Source organism: Callorhinus ursinus, unplaced genomic scaffold, assembly GCF_003265705.2.
Source record: "Callorhinus ursinus isolate GAN/ISIS: 27379988/994484 unplaced genomic scaffold, GSC_fseal_2.0 scaffold55, whole genome shotgun sequence".
NCBI lineage: Eukaryota > Metazoa > Chordata > Mammalia > Carnivora > Otariidae > Callorhinus > Callorhinus ursinus.
Genome location: NW_027397117.1, coordinates 2,190,149 through 2,213,765, shown reverse-complemented (window position 1 = coordinate 2,213,765; position 23,617 = coordinate 2,190,149). Strand labels below are relative to the sequence as shown.

The following is a 23,617-nucleotide window of genomic DNA, read 5'->3' as shown; positions in this document are numbered from 1 at the left end:
GAGGCCTGCGGTGGGCTAGGCAGAGGTACAGGGAGAGAAGCGATGGCCCCCTGAATGCATTGTGGACCCCACATAGTACTGGGCACAGAGAGGGCACCAGGGTGACAGGGATGGGACCAAGGAAAGAAGAAGGACCACTGCAGAGAAACACTGATGGGTTAGGCTGGGGGCAAAGAGTGAGCAGTTAAGGTACCAGGACAGAGGGAGTGACCTGGATGCCCAGGGCTTGTCATTTGCCAGAACATCATTTGGCCTTTCACCCACATCACCAATTTACTTCAGGCTATCATCCTGAGAAGATCTATAATAATTAGAAAAGGAGCACAATAGTCAGGTAGGTATTATTGGCCCCATTTTGCAGATGAGAAAACCGAGGCTCAGCAAGGCTTAAATCACTCTTCCAAATCTACACAGCTAGTCAGCGGCAAATCTGGCTCCAGACCCCGCTCTTCCCACAGAGTCTGTCACACCCTCCCCACGCTTTGGGCCCAGCTCAAGACTCTCCTCCAAAAATACCTCCCAGATTGTTCCCGTAGCTTCCTGAGGGCTCAAATCCAGCCAGTCTTGGGAGACATTTTAGGCACCTTGACCCCTCCCCACTCTTGCCTGCACGGAGGACAGTGGCCATGCCTTCAGAGTCCCCAGGCCCACAGCTAGCCAGGGACACACCAGACACACACTCATCACTCAGTGGAGGATCAACAAGTCCAGGTGGCCTCAGACTGTCACCTCTTATGTGCCCTGGGTGGCTTTGCACAAATCCCCTGGAGTTGAGGTTCAAGGGACTTATTTTTGTCTTCCAGTTCCAGGTCTTTCTCTCCGATGAGAACAGGATTATGCAATCACCCAACATCCACCATATGCCTGGTGCAGTCTCTTGCAAATGCCTGCTGGCCGCGTGTGCTTGAATCCTGCCATCCTTCTGGGGCCTACCCACGTGTCTCACACAAGTGTCACTGTGTGCTGTGGGGAGGTAGGCTAAAGAAGGGGACTGTTGAATGATAGTCTAAATCCAAGGTGACAGGGCAGTGAGGCATGCCAGGCAAAGGAACAGCCCAGGGGTTGAGGAGCATGAGCTCTTGGGCGGGTGAGGGCCATAGCATTGGGTTTTCAAGTTCAGGAACATGATCCGTGGGTCTACTGCAGAGTATGACTCCGTAGATATGGTAGATTAAAGATGGCCACCAAGGGGCGCCTGGCTGGCTCAGTCGGTGGAGCATGGGACTCTTGATCTCGGGGTTATGAATTCGAGCTCCCCGTTGGGTACAGAAATTACTTAAAAATAAAAATAAAAATAAAAATAAATATTTTATTTATTTATTTGAGAGAGAGAGCATGAGCTGGGGGAGGGAAAGAAGAAGAGAGAGAAGAGCAGACTCCCCTGCTGAGCAGGGAGCCCAATGTGGGACTCGATTCCAGGACCCTGAGATCATGACCTGAGCCGAAGGCAGACACTTAACCAACTGAGCCACCCAGGGATCCCCAAAAATAAAATCTTTAAAAAAAGAAAGGATGGCCGCCCACTGCTTGCTCCTCCTTCCATCAAGAGGTGGGAATCTATGTCCCCCACCTTTGAATATGAGTGACGAAGCACTATTCTAAGTGCAGTGGTGTCTGTACCTGCTTTGGCCGATAAAAAATGGGGGAAGTTTAGGTCGTGCCCTACTTCTTCTTCTTTGGAACACTCACATTCAGAGCCCTGAGCTGCCATGTGAGAAGCATGATGACTCTGCTAAAGACACCACATGGAGAGACCCAAGACTATCTGGAGAAAGAGAGAAGACAAGGTGAGTCCAACCCTGTAGCTGTCCCCACCAGGGGCCCCAGACACATGAATGAAGGAAGGTGTCCTGCACTTCCCAGTCCATAAGCTACCCATTCGCTAAAAACCACCTCATTAAAATGACATCATTCAATGCCTTGTAGAGCAAACGAACCCCCAGCCAAGCCCTGCCCAAATCTCTGACCTGCAAACTTGTGAGATATAAAATCGTTGTTGTTTTGAGTCATTTAGTTTTAGAGTATTTGTTACACAGCAATAGCTATCATTAGTGTAAGTCTGGACAGAGGCTCAGACACCAATGCATTCAACAAGCATTTAAGATGGCTCTGATGCGGAGGGTCAAGGGAACACTTTAATTAGCACCCGAAGACAGGGATGGACTCTAAGGTCAAGGGCCCCAAGTACACGTCTACATCACATCATACAGAAAAATAAATAGAAAGAGACAAGACAGAGCCAGAGACAAAGAAAGCGGAGTAGATTGAGGGGTGGAGAGGCAAAAAAAATTTTTAAAAGAGGGGGAAAGACAGAGAGCAGCTTGAAGACAGACAGAAAACTAGACAACTCGATTCGACAAGCAATGACTCTTGCCTCCTGTGGCTGGAGTGGGAGATGTGGAGATAGGCATGACCCAGCCCTGCTTTCATGGAGGTCATGTTCTAGACACAAGGTAGCACTGAAAGAGGGTGGCAGAGATGCAGCAGAGTAAGAGAGAAAGGGCAGGGCCAGTTCTGAGGTCAAGCCCACTCTCTGAGCCTGGAACTCTGGTGAGTGAAGGATGCCAGCCTGGCCTGGCCCCTCATCACAGGGTCTTTCCTGCTCTTGGCCCTGAGTGTGAGGCCCCTGGAAGGGCTGCTCAGGCATGGGGGTGTGGGGAGGACACCTGGAAGGGGAGTTCTCCCTGGAGCTGAATGTTGAGAGACAGAGATAGAGGAACAGGTGTTATAGTTGGGAGAAGAGCAACTACAAAGGCCAGTGGGGGATGAAGGGGTTGGGAGGGGAAGAGACAGGGGATGTGGGCAATGCCACATTGAGTGATAGATCGTAGGCAAGTGAGTCTGGCTATGGGGGGAATGGGAGAACACAAATGGGCTCCAGGTGCCAGGCTCTGAATCAGACCCTGGGTCCCATATCTACTTTGGAAAGGCTCATTCATGGCATTATTTTTTTTTTTTAATGTATTTGAGAGAGAGAGAAATAGAGAGAGTGCGAGCAGGGCAGAGGGAGAGGGAGAGAGAGAATCCCAAGCAGGCTCCATGCTCGGCGTGGAGCCCAACGCGGGGCTCGACCCCAGGACCCTGAGTTCAAGACCCTAGGCAATTTCAAGAGTCGGATGCTCAACCAACCGAGCTACCCAGGTGCCTCTCATGCATGACAATATTGTTCTTGTGATACAAATGGCAGAATGTGAGAAAGACAAACTTTGGCTGCTGAGGCTAGGCAGAAGATGGAATGGGAAAACATCAAGGGAAACATCTAGACATTCAGTCAATAACTATTTAGTGAGCAGACCTACTATGTGTGAGAACTGGGAATAGAGCAGGGAACAAAGTGTTTGCCCTCATGGAGCTCAAGGTGTAGGGAGTGAAGACAGAAAAAAACACAAGTGGGTGAGTAATATGATGGTGGTGACAAAATAAACACGAGGGTGGTTCTCTGCAGGAGATAGACAAATGGCCACTAAGCACACGAAGGGATGTTTGACATCACTAGTCATCGGGGAAATACAAATAGAAACCAAAACCAGACACCACTTCACACCTATTATTAAAAATTTTAAAGAGGTGAGACACCTGGTTGGCTCAGTCGATTGAGCATCTGACTCTTGGTTTTGGCTCAGGTCGTGATCTCAGGGCTGTGGGATCCAGCTCCACGTCGGGCTCCACGCTCAGCCCAGAGTCTGCTTCAGATTCTCTCTCTCCATCTCCCTTGGGCCCTCTCCACACTCATGCTCAATCAATCAATCAATCAATCAATAAAATCTTTAGGATGCCTGGGTGGCTCAGTTGGTTAAGCAACTGCCTTCGGCTCAGGTCATGATCCTGGAGTCCCGGGATTGAGTCCCGCATCAGGCTCCCTGCTCGGCAGGGAGTCTGCTTCTCCCTCTGACCCTCCCCCATCATGTGCTCTCTGTCTCTTTCGCTCTCTCTTTCAAATAAATAAATAAAATCTTTTTTAAAAAAATGGATGACATGATGCTAAGTGAAATAAGCCAGTCACAAAAGGGAAAATACTATATGGTTCCACTCTGTGAGGTCCCTAGAGTAGTCACATTTATAGAGAGCAGCAGTAGAGCGCCAGGTGCCAGGGCCCTGAGGGGAGAGGAGATGGGGAGTTAATGTTTCAAGTGTAGAGAGTTCCAGTTTGGGTTTGCGTGATGCCTGCACAACAGTGTGAATGGACCTAATGCCACTGAACTGTACACCTGAAATGGTCAAAATGGTAAATTTTATGTTATGTGTGTGTATATATATATATAATTTTTTTTAAGGAGGGTAAGAGGGGACAATAGCCCTACTCTATATGGGGAGGTCTTTGAAGAGCTCATTGGTCAAGTGTGATTCAAGTAGAGATGTATGTTCCAGGGGAGAGGGACTGGGGAGGAGTGGGCACCAGGCAGGGGTCCAGGACCTAGGCCAGGCAGATACCACGGAGGTGAAAAAGAGGGACAGTTCCAGGAGGTAGAAGTTCTGCAGGGAGAAGAGGAACCAGAGGGCTCAACGCCTCACAGGGCTCTGACTTAGAGGCTGGGCTTTGGGCGGGGAGGTGCCTGGGGCAGGGACCCAGAATGAAGTAGACAGCACCTCCAAAGGCTTAAGTGAAGAGAGCCTGATAAAGGGACCGTGCACAGAGCTGCAGGTCAGGATATGAGAACAAGCCAAGAAGGACAGAGAAGCGCCCATGTTCATAGCTATAGGGGCCACCAACACCGTCTGAAGGGCCACAGAGAGAAAACAACGCCAGAGCCAGGCCAGGAGCCCTGGAGCTGGGGATGAGGGGTCACTGGGCCAGAGCTAGAGAGGAACTCCTCAGGGGAATAAATACCTAGCTTCTCTTTCCTCCTGCTTTTCATTCTCCTGGTGATGCTTCCCCTTGAATGAACCCAACCAGTAGCCAAGGGTAAGGGAACCTGGCTAATGGGTCTGCAGAGGTCAGCCTCGAAAGCCCCAGAAGAGGGCGGAGAAGGGAGGAGAATGGACCCAGAGGGGCAAATGGAGAAAAACAGCACAGATGGTGATGCCATTTGTTGAAATGAGTAACACAAGGGAAGGAACCCTTCTTGGAAAATTAGCTGGCCGGTAGAGAGCCCAAGGAAGATACCTATTCCTTTAAGGCAGGGCAAGGAGGTGTAAGGGGTAAAGGGGCTACTGGTGCTGAGGGGCTGCCCAGGCATCCGGGGTTCCCCCATTCCACGTCTGGTAGAAAGAGGGCCCAAGGCAGCTGGGAAAGCTAGCTTGCAGCCAGCTGCAGGCCCCTCTCCCCTTCTGCCCTGAAGTACCTCCCACTGTGAAGCCAGAGGGCCAGGGGCTGCAGAGGCAGATGAGAGGAGGGTCAGAGGAAGCGTGCCCAGCTAGGGCAAGGTGTGCCCAGGCACTAGTCCCAAACAGTTGAAGCCAGGGCTGGTCAGGAACCAAATCAGTGTGGTGAGGTTCCATAAAGCCAACTTGACTCCATTTAAGGAACGGGCTTCCCTCTGAGAATGCCCCCTCCCTGCACGTCCTCTGGCCTCCCCCACACCCCCTCCACACACTCAGCCATGGCTCCTCAGGCAAGGCAAGGCCCCCTTCAGAGGCCCTCTCCCAGCCCTTGATCTATCTACTCCCTACTCTGCTTTGGGAAGCCCGGCCAGGCAAAGGGGGCAGGAGGAGCGAGCACACTGGTGCTAAGCCAGCCCAAGGCCCCAACCGATGAAATATTCATGCAGCCAGAAGGCAGGAGACCAGTCCAGGACTCGCCCCTGGGGCTATGAGGCTGTGGTAAGGGCAGCAGCAGCTGTGGCCCACCCCTCTCTCCCACCCCCAGCTTTGTTCAGCAGACTAGAAAGGGCCTGCAGTGCCAGGATTCCAACCACTCAAAGGCACACATACTCCAAAGACACATGTGGGTGAAGAAACGGTGGGGGGGTGGGCAGGGAGGGGAGGGGAGAGGGGCACACACAGACATTCGTATATACAGATGGACACACATGCACATAAAGCCGCACACACTTACAACCACCACACTCCATCCAGGAATGACTCTCAGTGTCCTATAAATGCCTTCTTAAAAGCTGCTCCCCAAGAGCGTCACTCACCTCACCCTAGTCTGGACGCTGCTCAAGCCTGCCCTGGCACTTCCAGCCCCGTTCCTTAGGACAGGAAGCTTCTACAGGGACTCCACTGGTGGGTCCCCCACAAAGACCTCACGTTCCTGGCTTCCACTGCAGAAAGGTCTCTGGGCTTCCAAATCCTCTTCGGGAGCGCCCCCCCCCCGAATTTCCCCGCACTCTGCCCGCTCAGTGTTCGGTCAAGGAAAGGAAGGTGTTAGCTGCAGGACCAACAGGCCGCCCAAAGCCACGAAGAGAGTAACCAAAGGGTGACTTGAACCCGCGATGCCAGACGCCCAACCAAGCACCACCGAAGGTCCAGAGATTCCGTTCTCAAATTCCTCTCCCAGTTAGGATGGCCCTCCCGTCCCCTCCCAACCTTGGTCCGGCTACGGGGAGGCGGGGTTCATGATAACAGGGGCCTCCTGGGGCATCTCCCAGGGTCATCCTAGGGCCCCATTAAACACCAGCTGAGCAGTCAATGTCCTGGCGAGAACTCAGGATAGCGAGTTCTGCTTCCAGTTCCAAATTAATAACCTCCCGGACCCCGGGCGCCTCCGGGTGCTGGTGTGCTCCCACCCCCAGGGAGTGGAACTGATGTCGCTGCAGTGGAGAGTCCTTGCTCGACGCCCCACTCCTTGCCTCTCCTGCGTGGGCCCCTCCGGGCCTGCGGGTGGCGCTGTGGGGGGGCCGGGCCGCTCTGGCCGGCGGGCGGGCAGGGAGGCCGCCTCCATGGTGGTGCGCTGTCCAGCATTTCAGCAATCGGCGGCGGCGGCGGCGGCGGTGGCGGCGGCGTCCTCGGGGAGACGGAGGGCGCGGGGCCGTGGGTGGCGCGGAGCTGCCCTGCCAAGCCGAGCGGAGGAGGAAGCCGGGACTAGCGGGGCCAGAGGGCCTGGCTTCAGCACCCGGCGGAGCGCGGCGGTCAGCGGGGAGGTGAGAGCCCCTAGTGGGGCGGGGGCATTTCCCAGAGGGGCTGGGGCTGGGTTGAACCTCGGGCCTCCACGGTCGGACAGGGGCTCAGAGTCCTCAGGCCCCGGAGCAGAGGGTAGGTTGGGGGACTGCAAGAGTGTTTGATCCAGGGTGCGAGACACTGGGAAACAGATAAGGAACATTGTTCATTTCATTGAGAGGAATGGAGAAAGTGGGAACCCCGCGGGGTCCTGGGCAGGACTCCCCTGGGCATAAATGACCATGGCCTGGCCCACGAGGATGCTAGGGAGGCCCCCAAGTGCAGGCCACTTGCCCTCCCCCAACTGTGGAGAAGGACCCGCTCCCTAGGGAAGGGAGAGATCAATGCAGGGACCCCCATGGAGATGCTGGTCACTGGGAGGGGTGGAGGAAGCAGGCCCCCACCTGAATGCTGGGCTTCTGTCCAGCAGGGGGTGGCAGCACAGGGGACAGGCTGGCCCCTTTCCCAGCTGCCCAAATGCCCCTAGGGAGGCAGGCCTGGCAACGAGAACTGGGTCTCACACAGGATGGCATTTACTCTAACACTGGAAAGAGGGTGGAGGGTTCAGAAGAGAAAATAGCCACGAGGAGTTTTGGGGGGGTTCTCTGTGGCCTCCCTGAATGCCCGGGGAGAGTTTCTGAAGCTCAGAGTGGGCCCGAGCTCAGAGCAAATTCCTGGTCTAAAGGAGAGATGAGAGAAGAGACGCAGCCTCTGCCTCACATCCTCCTCCCCCTCCTTCCCAGGGCTCCTGCCAGGGCAGTGTTGAAGCCTCCTGCAGTTCCTGCTCCTGGCAGCAGGTCCATTGTGGGGATGGTTTGGTGGGGAGCAAGAGAAGGGCACCCAGGTCTGGCCTGCTGCTACTTCAATGCCTGTGCTCTATCCCAGCTGTGACTTCTCACTCCCCAAAGACCTCACTCACTCACCCACTTCTGGCATCAGAGGGCCGGGGCTGGCCTTTGGTCCTGTGTCAAGAGAAAAGGCAGGAACTTAGATGGAGAGCAGGGCAGGGGCTGGAGACTTTCTTTGTGCATCTTAAGGTCGTGGCCCCAGCAGGTACCAAATTCTTCCCTAGCCAGAAATAGGACCAAGCTGGTTAGGAACTTGCTCCCACACATTACCAGCTTTTGGGCTCCTTAACTTTATGCCCCATCCCACTCTCCTGTGAGGGGTGGAGGAGGATTCCTGAAGGGTGAATAAAGACTTGATTGGATTTTAAGAGGTGGGAGTAGGTAGGTAGGGTGTCGTGGACTCTGAAGTCTGAGACACAGTTCAGATCTAAGCTGCACGCCTTCAAGTAAGCCACTGACCCTTCCTGAGCCTGTTTCACAATCTGTAAAACAGGTGTCACGTTAACAGCATCTACTTTGCTATTCAAAGAAATAATCCAGATAATGGATGGGAGATGACTTTGGGGCTGGAAAATTCTGGGCTAGTGTTAGTCGATTGAAGGCAAGTAAGCATTTCTTAAGGAGAAGCTGGATAAAGGTGGGAAAGTTTTCAGCATTGTTTGAAGCACGTCTTTCTCTTCCCAGAGGAGGTGGACGTTGGCCAAGGGCCTCGTACCAGGCTCCGTGCTAGGCACGGTGCTACAAATGACTCACTCAATCCTCACAAAAGCTTCCCAAGGAAGCCATCGTTGTCCCTATTTCGCGGCTGAGAAATGAGAGTGGAGTAACTTTCCCAAGGTCACGAAGCCACCCAAGCTGTCTTCCCTGGGGCAGAAGTGCAGCTGACGACCTGTCCCAGCCCCTAAATAGCAAGGCCCAGTTAAATGCCAGTTTCTTGATTCGTGATGCGGGCTTTCCAGGTGGGGAGCCTGAGGCGTATGAGTGAGGGTGTGCAGTGCAGTGAGGAGCTGACTCCCCCAAGGTCACTGGGATATTTGGAGGTGGAACGTGCTTTGAACTGGCCAGCTGGGTGCCCCCACCACAACCCACCCTTGCCGCTGTCACGCCTGCCAGAGGGGCACTCTGGGTCTGGCAGGCCCATCTGCTCACTGCCATACCCACTTCTCACCTCTTCTGCCTGCCAGCCTCTTGCTGACCTCAGCAAGCCAGTGACTGCCTGTTCCTTTCCGAGCGGTTAGCCCCCACCCCCTGAGACAGGGCCATGGTCACAAGCCACTGGCAGCACTGCTGGGGTCAGCCTCCCCTACTGACTTTACTCTTCCTCTGCCCACTTCTTACTGCCCCCAGGGGCACAATCAAGGCTCCTCCTGTCCCAGCAGCCATCAGGGGCTCTGCTGAGGAGATGAGGGAAGCCCACCCTCCCTTCCTTAACTCCCGCACACCCTCCGAGCCCCTGCCATGCACCTGTCACTTCACATACGTGACCTCATTTCCCCCTCACAAAACCTGGAATCAAAGGTGTTTTTGCTCCTTTCACAGAGGAGCAAAACAGGGCCTGGAAGCCCAAGGTCACAGAGGAAGGTCTTGGTGCAGCCCACACCCACTGCCGCAGGGACCCAGTTGGCTTCCACAACACCACTCTGTCCTCAATTCCCCAGGCTTTCCTGGGTGAGGGTCAGCGAGGGCATTGTGGGCCAGCAGGAGGTGGGAGGAAGCGGGCGGGAGAGGTGGCTGAAGGGCTCTGGGACAGAAGTCCGAGGACCTTCTTTCTGGGCCCCTCTCTGCCCCTGGCTCCTTGTGTGACCTTGAGCAGGTCCCTTCCTGTCTCTGGGCCTCAACGTCCTCAGCCATAAAATGATGGGGTTTGCTGGATGACCCCCGAGAGCACTGCCAGCACCACGATTTTAAGATCTCTCTGCTCTATAAATGTGTATGTCGGGAAGACTGTGGTTCTATCGGCAGAGGTAGAAGTCACCTCCAAGTGTTTCAGGGCTTGATTTATTAGTTGGAGCTGAGATTTAAAATTCACCTGTCCCTCCCATCTACAATCTTGGAGTCTTAACTAAAGGGGAAAAATATGGCTCGGAGACCCCAGATTCTTTCGCTGAGCCAGGATTTAGCTGTCCTGGCCCAGGATTGGAGGTGACCTGCAGGGACACTGAAGATGCCCTCCATTCTCCTCCCAGAGTTGTTCACTAGACTCCAGGAGGCTCCCAGGACACAAGTGCCCAGGTCCCAAATCCAGGGATGCAGCAGGGGTGTGGTGGTTGAGGCTTATTCATGGTGTCTTGGAGAGGGAAGGATTTTGCAGTTGATGCTCTAAAGAGCAGATGCAGGGTCCGGGAGAGGGAGTGAGTTGGTCTGGTGACTAGTCTAGTCTGAGTGGGGAGGGGAGGTCAGGCAAGAAAGTTCCTTCTCAATTCTAACACCCACCTGTGTTAGGTGTGAAAGGGTGGGGGGCTCAGAGAGGAGGAAGGGTCAGAGAGGGTAATCAGTGAGAGTGGGCTCAGAGAGGAAGGAGGGTGGTGGGTTGCTCTGTGAGAGGAGAGAGAGGTCAGTGAGGAGGCAGGAGCCCCAGTGAGCAGAGGGGCTTATGACAGGGAGGGGCTCATCACCAACAGTTACAGACTCCAGGCTGGCCCAGCCTAGGTTCTCACTGTGGTTTAGTCCCTGCCGAGACCTCTGGGTTCTGCTCCTTCACCTTCTTCTGGGCACAGGAGAGTGACAGCTCCATCCCCAGAGGCCAAGCTCTGTTGACTCCATGTCACCCAGAATGGGGGCCTAGGGGACCGGGGCAGGTGAGCAGGTCCAGCTGCCCGAACTGACTCTCGGCCTGGGAGAAAGGCCACAGTGGCCATGTGTGTCTTAGCTCTAGAGCAGCCCCCAAGCCCCAAGGACACCCCTACCCCCAGCCAAATGCTGCCAGCCCATCCACCTGCGGTGCTGCTTCCTGGGCATTCAGCCTGGCCTCTGCCTCCTGCCACCCCCTCCCTGGCCTCTCGCCCAATGCAGAGGCTGCCATGCCAGCCGAAGCTGGCAAGCAGGGCCACAGTTCCTTTAGCATCCTGCTGGGGTCTTTGAGGCCTATGAGGTGGTCTGGGCCCAGTGAACCCGACCCTGGGGTACAGGCAGCTTCCTGAGCTGGGGAGCTCTTGGCCTACCTATTTTATTTCTAGCTTTGAGCAGGGCCTGTGGCTCTGAGACCCGTCCCATACTGAGCTCCATCCCCACCACCATCCTCCAAAACTCCCCAGGTTGGAGACAGGTAAAAGCAAGTCTCATTGAATTCTTATGATTCTAAGAACGGCACATCTTCCTTGCACAAGACTTGAGAAAATAGAGAAGCCAAGGAGAAAATAGAAATCATCTGTAGTCCCACCACCCAGAGGTAGCCCCTGTGAACATGGGGGATATTTCTTACAGGATTTTGTCCATGTGTTCATAGATACCTAGAGTTCAATAACTGGAAACACACTGTTGAGGGAAGCTGGCATCCTATTTTTCACTCTATCATGAGAATTCTCTGATGTCTTTAAAGATTTTTCAAAAAGCTTTCTTTAATGGCCATTTGAAGGCTGGACATGGGTGGAACTGCTTCCCAAGGGAGCCCGTGAGAGCTGGGAGGAGAAGCTTGACCTCCATCCTTCCTTCTTGGGTGGGGCACACACCTTTCAGGTCTTCTGGCTATGGGGGTTTCCCTTGGAGAGATGGCTTTGGGCCCTGTGACAGTCAGCCAGAGACTGAGGAGGGGAGGGCCAAAGCTGCTGGGGGAGGAGGAGCATGTGAGGGTCATACATCCCCTTGGATCCAAAAAGACTTCAGAAGAAAGTTTAGAACGGGGAATCAGGTGATTGCCAGTCTCCTGGGCTCTGATCTCATTTAGGTCCCAACTTCCACAGTTGGGTCTGTTTCCTCCCCTATACAATGGGCATAAGGATACCTGCCTCCAGATGTGTGATGAGAAGTGACTCGGGCCAGGATTAAATCCAGTGCACTCCCCCCAGACATGGCAGCCATCTGAGTGTGAGACCACATGGTCAAGATCTACGGAGTGCCTCCTGTTTTCTGGTCCTGGTCTGAGCACTGAGGACCCAGGTGACCCAGACACCAACCCTGACCTTGAGGAGCGCCCAGACTAGTGGGAAAGGCAGGCATGAGGGAACAGAGCTGATGTTCTGATAGGGCTGAGGTGACCACGCTGATGTGGGCAGCCAGAGGAGGCTTTTGGCGGGGGGGTGGGGGGGGTATTGAAGTTGGGCTTTCGAGAACAACAGGGAAGGTGCCAGACAGAGAAGGCAAGGGCATGACACTCCAGAGAACAGCGTGGACACAAAGGTATGAAAAGTCCTGGTGAGCTAAAAGGATAATGAATAATCTAATGTAGCCATAGCACACAGGGCATGCCTGGGAGTAGAAGGTGGAGGGCAGCCCAGGGGACAGTGACAGGCCTGCCCAGGTCGGGAAGGATCTTAAGAACCACTGTAAGCTGGGGATTTATCTGGAAAGCAATGGAAGTCAAAGAACGCTTTGGAGCATCGTCATGAAATGGTCAGATCTGCCTTCTAGGAAGCCCACTCTGGCTGCATGGGGGTGGGGGGAAAACATGGAAAGAAAAAGACCAAGGACAAACAGGTGGGGGGTTGAGAAGAGGTGACTGCAAAGGGGACAGGTACTGGAGACATGCCACCGGGAGATTGTCAGGAGTGTAGGTGCACGTGGGAGAAAGGCCTGTGGGCCAGGGGCAGGGCAGGATGGGGGTGCCCAGCCTTGGCTGCTGGCCTGGCCCTCGGAATCAGACAGAGAACCCCAGGCTGGGGGAGCAGGCTTCAGGACTGGCAGAGGAGCCAAGCCACCCCTTTTCCCAAGAGGGCACCAGAGGGAACTTCTGGGATGGGAAGGAAGCTGGGACACTCAGCAGGTCCTGCCTCCAAGCAGCCCTGTCCCCCCTCCCTGTCTGGCCCTGTCTGACACATGTTTATTTGTCCCTGTGACTCATCCATCAGTGTCCCCAGACACCTCTCTTCTCCGCCTCCAGATTCTCTCTCCCTCTGTCCGCTGCTCCTCATGTATCAGAAAGCAGAGGTGATCATTCATTCATTCATTCATTCATTCCTACATCAAACTTTTGCTCAGCACCTCCTCTGAACTTAACAGCTAAATTACCCTTGTCATCCCCAAATTCTGTGCTAGGCACTGGAGAAAGGGAGAAGCAGTCCTCCGTTCAGTGGGGAGCAAGGCCCATAAACTGGTGAATGTTTTGAGACAGAATATGGGTTAATGAGGGAGTGTTCCAAGGACAGCTGGGTCACTGGCAGTGGGGGAGGTTGCTTGCCCAGTTGACTTTGGACCCGGCTTCACAGATGGACTTGATAGGAGTACAGGTTTGCCAGGGGGAGGGAAAGGGGAAGACATTTCTGGCAGAGGGAACAGCATAAGCAGAGATGCGGAGGGAAGAACACCAAAGTCTTGGGGAACAGTGTAGCTGGAGAGTTGGGGTCTGGGCCCAGGGGCTGAGGATCAGGCTAGAGAAGGAGGCCTCAGGAAGGGCCTTAGTGCCAATCTGGGGTGGGAGGTGGGGTCGGACCTTTCTCCTGTGGGCAATGGAGAAACCAAGGGATGTTTCCAGCAGGTAAGCAAATGGCCGGAGCTGTTTCGGGAAGGTCACCCCAGAAGGGCAAACATGATTTGGACAGATGGAGAGATTTGGGGGCCTGCAGTGTGTTTTCAGAACATGGGTCACATGGCCAGGGGCCTCTCCTACTGCAGCTCAGCTCCTCCCAACCTGGGACACCCAGAACCACGTCTACCTCTTTGAACTTCAGCCTCTGCTCACGTGTCTTCTGGACAATACCTTGCTCCAAGCTCTCCTCCCTCCGTGCGCCCCCAAGTGTCCCGTGCTACTTCCTTCTTGGTCCCTCTTGTATTCTGTCCTGGCTGGTTGTTTACCCTTCCGTCTCCCTAGGCCGTGAACACCCACTGGGCATGTCCCATGTGCTGGGTCCTGCTCTAAGGGCTTCCCATGTACTAACTCGTTAGTCTTCACAACGTCCTATGAGGTAGTCAGGTCACGGCAGGGCAATACTGAGGCACAGAGCGGCTAATAAAGTCACAAGCATCACCCAGCTAAGACACGGTAGGAACAAAGAGGCCGCACCGTTCGATGATAGCGCAGACTAGGAGATTTGGAGGGCAGAACCCCTGTGTTAGTCACTGTTGTGGGTCCCCAGTGCAAACACAGGGTCTGGCCTATGGGAGGTGTTCCGTGCGCTCATCTGTAGGATGGGCTTCAGGGTGACCATACCCTTCCAGGGCTGCTTTGCTGTTTGGGGAGTCCAACAGGGGTTGGAGCAGTGAGGTGCCCAGTCTGGAGTGGGGATGGTGGCAGCAGAGGCAGGGACTCCTGTCTGGGATTTTAGGGTGGAACAGTTTTCCAGACAATAGCCCTCTTCTGCTGTGCTGAGGTGCAGCCTGTCTAGCATAAATCAGACCCTCTCAATCCCGGCCAGGGACCAGGGGAGGGCTTGTGGGCGTGGGGGGGGGGGGGATCAGACAAAGCCCAGATGAAGATTCTGGGGCTGAAGGCAGAGCGAGGTGGAGCCTCGGAGAGAGGCCCCCGCCCTATCACCCAGTCTGACCTTAAGGGCCTCACCCCTTCCCAGAGCAAGAAGAGCCCCCACCATTCCTGCCTCCCACCCACAATCCCTCAGGAGCCGTAGGTTATTGTCAATGATGTTGTTAATTAACTGCTTAATTAACTATTTAGGCTAATCAGATTAATTGACATTAATTGGCTACCATTTGTCAAGGACCCTGGAAAGCTGTGCCTCTCAGAGTTGAAGTGTGTGACTGGGGCTGAGCAGGGGAGTCAGGGAGGAGTTATCACCGTGCTGCAGAGCTGAGGGGACAGATGGCTGGCAGTGGCAGGGCCAAGGGCACCGGGACGGCTGCACAGGGACTGTGCATCTCCCAGTGGCTCTCAGGGCTGGGCCCTTGAACTCCTGAGTTCCGGCTCTTCATGCTTTGGGAAACACATCCCTCTTCCTGTCCCTTAGTTGCATTAAAAAAAAAAGGTCTGATGAGGGACCAGAGGGAAAAGGGAGATACTTTCCAACCTTAAGGGCTGCAAAGACCTTGGAGGGGGGAGACACCTTAAAATCCTAAATAAGCCCTTATATAAGTAGGTCACCACATAACAACTGCTGGATGGCATGGATATATTTGGCTAAAGAAAAAAAAGGGAAAGATGAGCAGTATAGGGTAGATAAAATATGCAAAATATCATATGTGATCAAGTGATCAGATTTGCATTATTTAGTCAATTACAGCCCCCAAAACCCACAGTACATTTTTATGCCTGTTTTAAAACACAACTTACAGTTTTAACTTATAGCACTTGAAACAAAAAAGAAAAAAACTACTATGAAATGCATCCTACGTTTTGGAAAAAGAAAAAAAAAAGAGTGCCAACCCACTCAAAACTGGGAGTGTGAATTCAGAGCTGCTATCTGAAGCTTAAATGGCTTCTACATCTAGGAGGCCAACACTGGGCTGGAAGTTGGTAGCCTTGACTTTTTCGCAGACCCCCTGTGGGTCCCTTGCCCTCTCCAGAATCCCTGGGCCTGTCTTCCTGAGTGTTTATGTGGAGCACCGGAGGTGTGAATTTCGAGTATTCTGGAGATGAATACAAATGTGAGAGGAGAAAAGGGGTCCATTTTTGCGTGAGGGTCAAGCTGCCAGGATAGGAGGGGTGCTTCCTGGGTAAGAGGGGGACCTGGGTGACAGAGATCTCCAGCTTGGTAAGGGAAGACTTAGAGAACGAATGTGGGGTCTCTCTCTCCCCCTTTACTGCCCGATCCTGCAGCCCCTGGGGGAGGAAGGACCAGAAGAGACTGGAGGCTGTTGCCTAGCAACAGGAGGCGCATCTGGATCGATGGGAATGGCAGGCAAGGCTCCAGCCCCCAGCCCGGCTCTCTCTCCCTTTGATCTCACCCGGCCCAGCAGAAACCTGGGGGGGATGCCCAGGGCAGCCTGCTTGATTAGAGCTGAGTCAATAGAGGGAATTTTCCATAATGAGATTGTGTGGGCAGTGGAGGCCGCTGCCCTGGCTTGTCCTGTCACCATCCCCACTGGGTGGAAGGGGCTTGTCTATCTGTCCTGCACACATCCTTCCTGCTGAGAATGGCCGCTGCCCTGGGTTGTCCTGTCACCATCCCCAGTGGGTGGAAGGGGCTTGTCTATCTGTCCTGCACACATCCTTCCTGCTGAGAACTCCCAGGGCAGCACATCACCACCAACTTTGATTCTTCTAAGTCTTGGACCACCGGAGACTCAGAGCCCAGCGCTACCCTGGCCCCAGTAGTACCCAGGCCCCTGACACTTTGGCCAGATGGGGAAACTGAGTCTCAAAAAGGAAAAGAGATCTGATCCTACAGCTTCTGGCCCATCTTACCCTTCCTCAGCCCAGCTCCCAGGTGTGAGCCTGAGGGATCTGATCCTTGTGGGGAGAAGGGGGTGAAGGGCATGATGGAAACTGATGTCAGCCCACAGGCTTGTCTGATTTCACTGACGGTTCAGCCCCCAAGGCCAGCTAGGGAGAGTCCTCAGAGAGTACGGAGTCCTGGCACACAGGTATCTCTCCCCAGGATGCCTCGCCAAGGCCATCTGGCTTGGACCCTCCCCAGAACACAGAGATCACCTCCCTGGCAGCCCATGCCATCAGTGACAGCTCAGCCATGAAAAGCTTCTTTCTCCAGTTACACCTCCCCCCCCCACCGCCCCCGCCAAACCTCAAATCTCCATTCTAGCTCAGGCAGCCACAGGGAAGCTGTCTGCCATCCGAAGGCCAGTGAGGACTCTGAAGAGAAGCAGAGTGGGTTGGGTGGGACGGGGTTCCTTTGTTCCACCGGAGTGCAGGGAAGGGAGACTAATAGACTACTTGTTTGTTTGGGATCAGCACTGGTCTATACAGGTCTGCCTTCCAAATTGAACTGGTCTGCATTATTTTCAATGACCAGTATTGCATGTTCTGCTCTATTCCATTGGTCTTAATGCTGGTCTGCATTGGTCTGTGGGTTCCGCCACTGTCCTCTGTTGATGAATCCAGTCTGAACTCTGGCTTCAGGCCCTCCGTGGCCTGTCCTGGACTGCACTGGTCTTGCCAGGGTTGTACCACCTCTACTGTGGGCTCCTCTGTAGGGAGCAGACAGCTGAGGCCTTCTTGTCCTTAGGGACTTGCCACCCAAGTCCTCTACTCTGGGACCCCAAATCAGAGCCAGCGGAAACAGGGACAGGGGCCCTGGGCTGATTGGCAGGAGCCTGGGTGCCAGGCAAGTCCTTTCTACCCATTCAAAGACAGAGCTGAACTCCAAGGTTTACCAAGTATATGATAATGTGACCCGTGCAAAAAATGCCAAGAGACGCAAATTCTGGGCACATTGAAGCAATAACCAGGGACCTTTCCTGCTGAGGTCTCTGGAAGTGGTAAAAAAATAAGTAGTGAGCTCCCCATCAGCACAAACACAGGCTGAATTTCAATAAAAGTTCACAGATGGTTTAATAAAGGCTCACAGATTGGTTGCGTTGTGCCAAGCTCTGTGCTGGGCACAAGGGACACAAAGATGGATGTTACCCTTGGAGAGCCCTTGGAGCCACTGCCCTGGGATAGCCCCCACCAGGCCAGGGAGCAGTCACAGTAGAAAAAAGTAGATGCTCGGAGTGGCAGCCCAAGGGTAAGGCTCTGAGAGCACAGCAGAGGTGCGTCCCCCACGGGAGGTCAGGGAAGGCTTCACAGAGGAGGAGATGCTTGAGCAGTGTCTTGTAGGGAAAAATGGAAGAGAAAGGGCATTCCAGGCAGAGGGAGCAGCAGGGGCTGGTGTGTTCTAGAGTGCAGTGTGTCTGAGACACAGGGGGTCTGGACAGGTTGTTCAGGACTCAGGTGCCGGCTAACCTACCTGGCCTTTCTCCTGTGGACAGTGGGCTTGCCCTCCCTCCCTTGCCTGCCCCGGACACCCCAGCCTGGCTCTAGGAGTTTGGCCAGCCCCGCTGCATCCATGCATCCATTCCACAGCAGACCCAGGCTGTAGGCAGAGGACAGCTCCAAGCCCCGCCCAGGCCTGGCTGGACAGTGGGGCAGGAGTGGGACCCCTCCTCCCCCCAAGGGCTGCAGCCCAGACTGTGGGTCCAGCACCCTCGTGGGCCAGGCTGCCTGCCCCTCCTGGAACCAGCCCTTCCCCCAACCCAGCCAGACCCAGCACCCTCCCCCCCCGCCCCACCCCCCACCCCTCCACCCCCGCCCCAGGGCCTGCCTCCCGGGGCAGCAGGAAGCTCCAGCTGCTGAATAATTAAAAGGAAGGCTTTCAGCGGCTCTCCCTCCCCTCTGCAGCATCTTCTCGAGGGTTGGGTAACAAACAGCAGTGCCAACACCTCCCAAGAGAGACTCCAAGGAGGCAGGGAGGAAGCTCACTCTGCTTAACCCTCTCATTGCCGGCCTGCCTGAGTGCCTTACTCCCCAGTCATGCTGCAGGCTCTGTGGGGGTCGTATCTGCGAGAAGCCGCCTTGTAGGCCTGCTAGTCTTTACAAGCTGGTGCTGATTTGGAACGGTGCTTATCTACCTGATCTGTTCTGATTTATACTGATCTATAGGTCTTATTGGTTAACTCCCGCCTGTAGTGGTTTAAGACCCATTGGCATTGTTTATGGGTAAGACTAGCAGTTAACGCTTATACATAGAACTTACTATGTACCCTTAATTTAAGGGGTAATTACTTCAACCCTAAACTGGCGGGGGGGGGGATTTATATTAATCCCATTTTACAGGTGAGAAAACTGAGCACAGAGATTAAGTCAGTTTAGGGCACATGGTAAGTGCCTTGAACCCTGGCTGGCTCTTTGGCCACTTGCAGATCTACGTCTGAGCTGGGCTGACCCTTAGAGTCAGACCTCTCTCCAAAGGGCAGGGACCCCCAAAAGTGAGGGCACTGGGCAGCAAGAGAGATCCTTGAATCTAACCATGCAAATCTAGATGCAAATCTAACCATGACCTCCCCAGCTCAACAGCCTTCACTGGCTCCCCATTACCTGCAGGTTTATGATCCTAGCTCCTCAGTTCCCCAGCCCCCCTCCCCCGGCCCTCTGTGCTCAGCCATGCACGAGCTCATGCTCTTCCCTCTTTCCTCTTCAAGCCTTCTTCCTACACATCCCCACATTCTGCCCAGGACATCCTTCCTCCCCTTCATTGTCCCACAAACTCCTCCTTAGGCTTTAAGATCTTGCCTCCAGGAGGACCTCCCAGCTATGCTCCCCCCCACACACCCAACTCAGTTGATGTCTCTGCCAAATCCCCCATCCCAGCACTCATCTTGCTACATTATAGGCATTAGTGCGTCTTCCCCTGCGTCTCTTATCCTTGGGGGGGGGGAGGGCAGAGTGGCCATTCACTGAGCTGTGACATGAATGAGTGACCTGAACCTAGGGCTGAGGGGGCTGTTACGTGGTCCTGAGCCCCCAGCCCCACCCTCCTGCACAGATTGCAGGGAAGCCTTCCAGTTTGTTCTACCCAGTACTTGATGACCTTTGCCCATCTCCCCATGCTCATGCTTATGGCCTGGGGGTTGAGAGAAGAGTCCCCCAGGGAAGGGAGGGGTACTAGGAGAGCAACCCCCACTTCAGCTCCAGGGGACATGTCAGTGCCAGGGGTGCAGCCTGGCTTCAGTGCCAGGGGTGGGAGTGGGGTAGGGGCACACCCAGATTCCTTGGACACAGTGGAGATGGGTTTCCTTTTCCAGCTTGATAAAATATCTTGAGAAACCGCTATGGTTGCGCACTCATTTTTACAAAGACCCGGACTTAGTTTCACAACCTAAGTACCTAGTTTCCTGTGTGTTTGTAAGTTCCATCACGTTTCTGTTGTGCCACATCAGAATTTTATTCCCCCAGGAAACTCAGGAGGCCTGCCCCTCCCCAGCCCCTGTCCACACACTGGGCTTCTTCTCTGGGAGGGCTCACCCTCTGTTCACAGACTGGCTTCACCGCATCATGCATCCCACACACCCTGCCCCTCGTGGTCCCAGGTCCCTGGCCCGGGCCAGGCCTTTGTCCTCAGCCTGTGCTGTGCCCTGCCTCCACTCCTTCGTTCTACAGACTCATCTTTGGAAGGGCCAATTCAAACACCATTGCCTTTGTGAAGCCTTCCCAGAGCTTCACAAAACAGACGCCCTCTGGTCTCTTTCTTGTTCCCCCAGCATGGGATAGGGTGAGGAGGGTCATCAGGATCTGTCTTCATAACAGCTTGTCACTGAAAGAATGAACTGTCCCACCACATTATGAAGTAGAGGGTATTGTCTCCATTTTACAGATGAGAAAAAAATGAGCCTTGGGGAGATTTAAGGACTTACCCTGGTCACCCAGACAGAAGTGGTCGAGCCAGAATTCAAGCCCAAGTCTTCTGGCTCTGAATCCATGCTCCTGTCTACTCCCCAACCCGGTCCTGGGCCAACGGGAGACAGAAGGACCTTAGTGGCAAGATGGTGGTTAAATTGTGTGACCATGGATCCAGGGCTTGCTTGAAGCCGTGGAAATCTGTACCTTGAGGGGGTGGTGGCCCTGAGTCCCAGCACTGTATCTGGGGAGGTGGGTCTCTCGAGGGCAGGGGCAGGTAAAGGAGCCCCCGAGGGAAGGGTGCTGCTCTCTAGGGATCAAAGGGGGCCCACCTTGGGGATTCTGTAGTGCTGGAGGCTGAAATGGGAAGGGCGAGAAGTAGCCACAGGGAAGGAAGGGAAAGTGGCTGAGGTCAGTCCAACAAACTCCTTGGAATGGTGCCCACCCCCTGCCCTGGCCAACCTCTGCCCTCTCCTCCCTCCCCAATCAACTACCTGGTTCATTCCTGGGTTTCAGTCTTCCCAATGTAATGACAACGCCCAAGTCAGGCCCCAGATCATAGCTTCCTCATACCCCTGATCTGAGGTTTCCTAGGCATCTTCACCTGAACGTGTAGGGATTCCTCACACCCATTGTGTCCAAAAGAGGACAGTCACCATTGACAAGCAACAGTAGTGACCACCAGCACCACCCATGAGACACTCATCGCCTGCCAGGCACTGGGATAGCATTTCCCAGGGGTTAGACCTTTACAAAACACCCAGAGGGAGAATGCTATTATTAGTTCCATCTTACAGGCAAAGAAACTGAGGCACAGAGTTTTAGTCACATGACCAAGGTCCCCTCAGCTCATGAGTTCCCCCCCAAAAGCCTCCATATCTCCTCGTCAAACCGAGGTTCTCCAGGGCAGGTCCCACTCTCCCCCCTCAGATGCATATGTGGTCCACTGCCCCCTCTCCCAGACATGGCCAGGTCACTACTGTACCTGAGCATCCTACCCTTCTGAGTCCCGGGGTGAGTAATGAGCTCATTAGCTGAGAAGCCTCTGTGCCTGTCAGCAGACTGGACCCTGCAATACTGACAGGCTGCTTCCCCTTCAGTGAATCTCTCCCAGCAGAGCTGGGCTTGAAGGTACCCGCAGCCAGACTGTGTTCCATCCTGTTCTCAGCCAGGCCAGCTCAGGGGAGCCCGGCTTGGGTCTGAGGGACCGAGGCCAGCCTAGGGATTCAGCCATAAGACTTGGAAGTCAGGGCTCTGTCTCTTGAACCACTTCCTGGCCAGCAGGAGAGAAGATGCTCCCCCGTCAGCCAGTGTTGTTAATATGCACGTGGGTGTGGCGCCACCCCCCCTGCATCTGGGCTTGCCCTTGACAGCCTCAGGGCTGAGCTCTGGGGGTGGCTGGTGTGGCTCTGGCCACTGATTACATCAGCAGGAAGGGGCCAGGCTGAAGGCTTGGCGGTATACATATGAGTTAGTATTACCTGGATTTCCAGAGGGGGAAAGGACCTGCAGGATCTTTGAGTCCACCATCTTCATTGACCAGTGGGGGGAAAGGGTCCAGAGAGGGGGAGGGACTTTCTCAGTGTCTCACAGCCAATCAGCACTAAAGACTTCCCCCATTTGCTGCTCTACCTCCAAAGAAACTCAATGTACATGTTTCCAAGGACCTTATCATGTTAGGGTCAGGGTGAAAGTGAGGGCCTGCTTGACCCCCACAAGCTCCTCACTCTCACTGCACCCCCAATTTGCCTTCCATGTTCCCCATCACAGTAAACGGCTGTACCATCCATCTGGTCTCCCAAACCAGCCCATGAGCTCCCAGATGAGCTCACAGATGGCCAGGATAGGGTCATGTTCATCTCCAAATGCCCAGCCTTTCATACGCTCGGGCCTGAGTAGATGCTGGGTGGGTGTTTGCTGAGTGAATATAATGTCTACTTCCTGTTCGAACATTCCTGTGATGGGGAACTCACTTATATTAGGATGAACTGAACTGCTTACTTTTTTTCTTAAAGGTTTAATTGCTAAGGGGAAAAAAAAAAAATCCTGTCTTGGACTTAGTTGAAGTCCACTCTAGCTGACTTCCCTGCAGGAGTCCTGGCTTTCTTCTGGAACAGCCCAGATTGGCAAGTGTGTGATGGAGGCCTGGCAGCATCAAGGGCACTTGAGAACTTGTTATAAATGCAAATTCTCAGACACTACCCCAGATCTACTGAATCAGAAACTCCGAAGCTGTGTTTTAACAAACCCTCTGAGTGACTCTGATGCTGAATAAAATCCGAGAACTGCTGCTCCAGACACCAGCTCCCAATGGCTGGCCCAGAGAGAGTCTGCATCAGAATCACTCAGGAAACATGAATGATGCCCCAGAGATCCAGGTTCAGTAGATCTGGGGTGGGTCCCAGGTAGGCTTGACCTATAAAATATGAGACACCTAGTTAAATTTGAGTTTCAGATAAACAATGATTTTTTTTTGTATAAGTATGCCCCAACTATGAAATTCATGAAATTCAAATTTAATTTAACTGTGTATCTTGGTATTTTTTTCTTAAGACTTTTATTTATTTATTTATTTGAGAGAGAGAGCGAGCACGAGCAGGGCGGAGGGGCAGAGGGAAAAGGAGAAGCAGGCTCCCAGCTGAGCAGGGAGCCCCATGTAGGGTTCGATATCAGAACCCTGGGATCATGACCTGAGCCAAAGGCAGATGTTTAACCGACTGAGCCACCCAAGCACCCTCCCCGATTATTTTTTATAATAATAAACCTACCTAATTCTTTTTTTTTTTTTAATCTTAGAGAGAATGCGGACTTGTGTGCAAGGAGGGGGAGAGGGAGAGAAAGAATGTTAAGCAGGCTCCACGCTCAGCACACAGCCTGTCACAGGGCTCAATCTCACGATCCTGAGATCACAAACTGAGCCGAAATCAAGAGTTGGACACTTAACCGACTGAGCCACCCAGGCATCCCAACCCTATCTGATTCCCTACAGATTCAGCCAGGTTTGGCCTAAATCTTCTACAATCCTTCAAGTATTTGAAGATAGGGATTCTGACCACCTGTATACTCTTATCACCTCCCTATTCTAGACATCATATCTTTGTTGAGGCAGCCTAAGATAATATGCCACAATATGATATTGACTCAAATCGGGTCTGTGACCACTGAAGATCCCTAAATCCTTCCTAAATATGCTGCTTCTAAATCATGTCCATCCCATTCCAATTTTAGAAAGTTAGCTTGGGATCCAGCTTCAGAGTGAGAGATTTGTCTCTGTCCTGTTCCACCTTCTTCAATTCCTTTCATCTTTCCAGCCTACTGAGTCCTTTTAGAAACTGACTCTATTTATGAGGCTTCT

At 53.7% G+C, this 23,617-nt stretch overlaps 1 protein-coding gene across 1 annotated transcript in view; it reads left to right on the top strand.

Moving 5' to 3' along the window:
- The first annotated feature begins 6,891 nt into the window (after positions 1-6,891).
- SRRM3 (serine/arginine repetitive matrix 3) overlaps positions 6,892-23,617 on the top strand; it is a 54,545-nt gene continuing 37,819 nt past the window's right edge. The window contains exon 1 of the mRNA XM_073884190.1: positions 6,892-7,022. The gene's annotated coding sequence lies outside the window, so the exon portion shown is untranslated. The remainder of the gene's footprint in view (positions 7,023-23,617) is intronic.